The 6353-nt window shown below is 34.1% G+C and overlaps 1 long non-coding RNA gene across 1 annotated transcript; it reads left to right on the top strand.

The window, feature by feature from the left end:
- Nucleotides 1–389: 389 nt before the first annotated feature.
- LOC145803218 (uncharacterized) lies at nt 390–4516 on the top strand. Its single transcript, XR_014345341.1, has 3 exons — nt 390–721; nt 2856–2896; nt 3342–4516. It is a non-coding gene; the product is annotated as an uncharacterized LOC145803218 (long non-coding RNA).
- Nucleotides 4517–6353: the final 1837 nt, after the last annotated feature.

The following is a 6353-nucleotide window of genomic DNA, read 5'->3' as shown; positions in this document are numbered from 1 at the left end:
TTTCCACTTGGCCGTTATGTTTGTTTATTCGCATGTGACAACCCAACACACTACTAATAAAAATAATAATAATGTAAAAAGAAAGATAAAATCAAAACGTATTTTTTACATATCCTACAATATATTTTTTTTTCATCATCTTAAAATTATAACAGTCAACACTTGTATATTTTATTCTCAAGTTGCTATGTGATTTTTCCTTAAATCTAACATTAATGTTGTGTTTGGTTGAAGGATTTGGGGAGAGATTTGAAAAAAAAAAAAAAAAGTGTGTAAAACTAAGTGAAATCACTACTAGAAAATTGACCTTTTGCGACTATTTTTTGGCGATTGCTTGTTTGGCCGTCGCAAAAAAAAAAAAAAAAAAAAAAAAGGCTCCAATTTATATTTTTATTTCTCTTATTTTCTTTTACTTATTTGCTCCATTTCCTTAGTTTTGCCCTAGCTTGGCTTGCTCAACCTCTCTCTCTCGCTTTTGCTCACCGATATGAATCTCTCTATCCCTCTTGATCTCAATCGATTGATCTCTCTATCTCGATCTCTCAATCTCTCTCCCTCTCTCGATCTCTCAATCTCTCAATCTCTCTCTCACACACTATCTCGCTCTCTTTGTATTTGCGTACACATTATCTACTCTCTCTCTGCAATTTGCGCGATTCGTCGCAGAGAAACCCTAACTCTACCATGGAAAAGTTCTCTCGGAGCACTCAAATGCAGCAGAGTAAGCTCACCTCTCATGCGTTTCACCTACCTCAAAATTTACCTACATTACGCTCGCGCACACACACACAAAGACTATCTTTGAGCTTCATTGTGTACATAGCGTCCTATCAATGCATAATTACATGAATGCTTATATGCATATGTATATGTATTCAGCATCGCAATGCAGATCTGTCATCGGTTCTGTTTTTGCTTCTTTTTTTTTTTTTTACCTCTGTTTCGGTTCTTTGATCCATAAATTGCTCGATTTGTTCTAATTTTTTGTTCTTTTTATGATTTTTTTCGTGTTTATTGGTTGATTAGTTGGTTTGAGAAAATCATCGTAAAACTTTGTGGCTATTGCTAGTGGTGATGCCTCTGAGGCCTTTGTACAAGCATTACAAGAGAAGGTTTTTTTGTTGATATTCTCATTTCATTAGAAGCAATATTCAAAATGTAGCTCTCTAATTTTTATAAGTAATGGGCCTTACAGCTAATCTTTGTCACACTTTGTTGTTTAAAACCGTCCATGGACCAGAAAATACACAATTGGAATAGGTTGTCTGCTATGGCTGCTGAGCAGATTGTAATGACAGAGTGATCCATTCTACAGGTTAGAGTGATCCATTTTATGATTTGGTCGGCTGGCCTCTCTATCAAATTTTTTGCCTTGGCTAGAAAAATTAATGGTAACTGATAATATTTATTCTATTTATAACATTGAAATGTTTTATTCCATCATTTTCCTTTATTATCTTTTTAGTGTTCAGCTAATAATCTCTCTCCAATTGCTTCATTACTATGAAGCAAATCATGTGTTTAATTTATTCCTTGTAGCACTTTAAAATGTTACTAATTAATTTTATAAAGTATAGCAATCAAAAGTGGAAGCCACAATATTTGAAAATGACATACAAATGTTACAGAACACCCTCAAGATTTGTACATCCTGTGCAATATCAAATGCAGTGGTTAGAGCTTTCATGAATCAATCCTAGGGGAGTGTATGAACAAGTTTTGATGTTGTCAAGTAACAATCATTTTCTGACTAATGTAGGCAAAAACGCTCAAGAACATGCTTGGAGCAATGCACAGACAACATGTTTTTTGGATTGATGTTGCTGCTGTATTGTTTTTGGTAAAACTAACTAACTAACTCTCTCTCTCTCTCTCTCTCTCTCTCTCTCTCTCTCTCTCTCCAAAATGAGTGACCTTTCAGTAGGCATCACATTGCCAATTTTCTACTCAAAAGAATATTGTTTCTAGCTCAATTTGTATACTAAAATTTTCTAATCACAATGGTGCATTTTCAGATCAAACGCATTCTCATTGTAGTTTAACTTAATGACCATGAACAGATGTCGTAAATTGAATAATTCCCATTGACCTTTTGTTCTACCAAAATAACTCGAGGATTTATTGACTACTTTGAATCACTATTCATATAAGAGTGCTCTGTTGTTCTTCATCTCAGGACTCTTCAGGTTCACAAGTGTAATAGCATTTCTTTTAGTGCATGAACTATCTTGTTTCATTTAGCGGCTAACATCTTTTACTTTGATAATGTTGAATTTCAGACATTTTACACTCTTTGGATTAATCCTGGATCTTTTGGTCTTTTCTACCAATTGTCACTCATTAGTTTTCTTTGCATTTGATCACAAGTTGGAAGAAAGATGGCTGCCTTATGGAGTCTTGGGTTGCCCTCAGGTTTGAGGCAATATTTATTGGTTTTCTTCTTTTATTGATTTATTGAAATGTGCCCACATTGTACTAATTTCATCTTTCTTTTTCTCTTTTATATAAATATAATTTTTATTATTGAGTATGTAGGTAATTATGATTTGAAGGTTATGCGCCAAGAATACTATATTAATCGACAAAAAGCTGTAGTATGCCCATAATAATCCATCTGTTTGGATTTTTACTTATTATTTTTTTATCATGATAACTCTCAGAAGCTAGTATGCTCTGGTTTTTTTTATTTTTATTTTAATTTTCTAAATTTTTGTTTTTGAATGTGTTTTTTTATTTATTTTATTTTATGTTCATCTCTCTCTCTCTCAATAAGAATTTCTCTGGCCTCTTAATCTTGTTCTCTCTCCCTCTCTCTATCCCTCAATCTCACACACTCTTCTTGATGTTCTTCTCAGATCAGCACCTCTGCTATGTCGATATCCTTCGTCCTCCTCAGGTAAACACACCTATCTATGTAACTCTATATATTATGTATTTGTGAATTTCAATGTTTACTCAGGCACTTGAAATTGTATAAGGGAAAGTTTGCTCTTGCAAAGTAATTAAGTTGTGGGTATAAAAATTTGACACAAATTTCTTTGTTCATTTGCTTCTCCTGGTTTAACTCTGTTTATTGAATTATATCATTTTGAATACAATGGGGCAATCAATCAAAATTTTTCATCTGTAAACAAGTTCATGTTCTCTGGTTCCACTTCGATGAATAGGATTTGAAGTTCCACATTGCTGCATTGAATTCTTTGTCATGTTGTAATGGCTGAGGCTTGAAGCAATGTACTAATATATATTCATCTGGGAAATTATGTATAGGTATATAAATATATCTACATATCTACCTGGGTATGTATTTTGTTTATAGATAATCATATTGCTGTGTACAGGGGGACCTATTTCCTTTCTAAGGTTTGAATTTTTTCCACATATTCACGATGGTTGTGAATCTTGCAATTACCGAATTACCCTTCTCATTGCGGCAACGGTTAGATTATTGTTTCCCTTTTCTTCTTCTTGTGTGCATATTCAGTTTATAATCTTGTTTCAAATTTCCAAATCATACAAGTTGTTTTTGGATTTATTTATTTATTTATATTTATTTTTTGGAGGTTTCTCTTTGAGGTTCTATTTATATGTTCTCTTGGCCATTTGGTTTTGTATAATTGGTATATATTTAGTAGTGACACCAAAGTCATGCACACGATGCTCAATGGATAGGCTAGCATTCTTTGTTTCCTGGCTTTATCAACATATGTTATGTTGCAGGTCTTTATTTTGGACATAATAAAGAAACTTGATCTGGGCAGGATTTTAGTGTGCAATACACTTCATTGATAGACACTATAGATTTTTATTACAGTTTTATACATAAAAAGTCAGAACGGAATTTATTATAGCCTTTAGCATCAGTTTTGGAAAATGGCATAATGATAGTAGTGATAGTGAATCATTACCCTTTTTTTTAAATATAATTTCAGTGTAAGGAGTGAGCATTATGATACCAAAAAAAAATGTAAAAATGCTAAAATATAGTTTAGTGTGACGCACATCCTCTGATGGATTGTAAACTTGTTAATCATCTGTAACTTGCCTTGCCTCTTACTATAATAAATTTCCATAAAAGGAACCATTGTCAAGTGTAGTAGTTTAATTTAATTGCTTGTACTGGACATTAGAGGGCAATGTCAATGTAATGCAGTGATTTGATTATGATGCTTGTACTGAATTCACAGTTTTTCTAACATCTCTCATTTGGTTATGGTTATGGAATTTAACAAAAATCATAATTTTGTTCAAATCTAAATGCATAAAACATGTAATTTAATTAAGCACCATTTTCTTTTGCATATGCACGTTGATATGGAATCTTTAATCAGGAAGTCATCTTTTCAAATGGGTTTTGTACTGTTCTGTACCTAGCAAATCTTGCATTTGCTTATGTTTTGGATTCTACAAATAGTGGGCTATTTTGGAATGGGCAATGGGACATATAAAGCTGCCAATTTTAGTTGTGGTGTCATTGTATTTTGCAGCTAGGAAATAAATATTACGAAAGTCTATGAAACTTCGTTGCTATGTGCTCATGATATTTATGTAGGACAATCTTCACTGTATTTAAAAAGATTTAATTCTGTTGTGTACAAAACAACAACAAGAATAAAAGAAATAGAGAAAAGGAGAGAATATGTTTGATTACAAAAATCAAACTCGAAATAAAAAATAAATAAATAAAAAACAGATTTTATTTTGTTACAAAAACAAAATTAAAATCTGAATAAATAAACAAATAAAAACAACACTGAAAGTAATTAAATAACTTACTTGATTTAATTCCTTCGAATTATTTTTCTGATCAAGTCCAGTGTTTAACACTGTGTCCTTAAGACAGATTCGTCCTCTCCACGGTGCTTTCAGAATTCGGACGTCTATCTCCCAGGATGAAATGATCTACCACAAACAATAGCAGCACTACTAACTGTTTGTCTTACGAACACACTAAGTGTTTACACTCTTTCTTTCGGAAATAAAATGCAGCAAGATGAAGAATAGAATTAACAGATGTGAAATACGAAATTTCTGAATGCAAAACATCAAATGAGGGTGGTCCTATTTATAGATGTGAAGGTGGCTCTTGGTTTTGAATTAAACAGGTATGTAGCTCTTGGTTTTGAATTGAACAGGTATCATACCTGTTGGGTTTTGAATTCAAACAGATTTGAATCAATTCAAACAGATAGTAAAACGGGAAGGGCCCTGTTTGGGTGTGCATTAATTTCAAAACAGTTTATTTCTGTTTGAAACCGGGAAAGGCCCTGTTTGGATGAACAAAAAATCCAAACCAATTTAATTTGAATTATGGATTTTATTTTAATAAAAAATAAAATTAAATTCAAATGTTTTTGGCCCAAAATGATTAGAAGCCCAACCACACACCACGCACAAGCGCAGCCCAGCCCAGCCCGCCCGACCGGACGGCGGCGGCGGCGCGCGCGTGTGGTGATTTTTTGGGTCCAATGGGTCTAGCCCATTTTGCCCATAACCTCTCCCTCTAAAACACTTGGGTACCCCTTGGGGCACACCCCAAGTATCTCACCCTAAGCCTTATAAACCCTTTCAAACCTTCCCACCAAATCAATGTGGGACAATCCAATTTACAACCTTAAGGAATTTCCACCAAAACTCCATTTCCATGGAGCACACTTTGGCTTCAATTTCCCATTCACTCGGTAATGGTTTTGAGCAACCAAATATACCACGTGAATCACAACGCGGCATAGAACGCGTTACCACTTTGACCCGAGTAAATCGACACTCGGGGCCCACCTAAAAAATAAACCAAACTTGAGGAAAAATTAACCATTTCCAACAATCCCCCACATGAATGGAATTTGATGACAACGGAAATGCAACAATATGCAGACTTAACGAAAGAGTATAAGTCGAAAATATCTTGCATCAGGATAGGTAGTTTTCGGCCTTGAACCTTCCCTAGTGATAACCTATCGGACTTACTGGCTAACCAATGGACGCGATGCCTTGAATTGTTCAGCCGTTTGTGTAAGCCAAGACAACAGATTTCACACAAAATATCTTCTAACACATCGTGGTTCTCACTGTTGTGTTCATTTTGGCCTTGAACGCACCTGGTTTTCATAAGTGTTTCTAGAGAATTTAGCCTCTTCATTCTCATAGAACCGGCCCCAGTTCAACACTCATATAGGTGATTCTTATTGTGAGTATCTCTTTATACTCGTCTTGATTTTATGCCTTAATCAAGATATAAGTAATCATTAAAAGCAAAGCTTATCCTTATACCCCTGCAGACAACATATGTTGCAGATATCACTCTCACCATAGGAATGGGTAGGAATTTTAATCCCTTAGTGATTTCTGGTGAG

The sequence above is a fragment of the Camellia sinensis genome, chromosome 11 (genome assembly GCF_055761805.1).
Source record: "Camellia sinensis isolate YWXY chromosome 11, ASM5576180v1, whole genome shotgun sequence".
NCBI classification, from domain to species: Eukaryota; Viridiplantae; Streptophyta; class Magnoliopsida; order Ericales; family Theaceae; genus Camellia; species Camellia sinensis.
The sequence above is the reverse complement of the archived record's forward strand: the minus strand, read 5'-3'. Positions and strand labels throughout refer to the sequence as shown.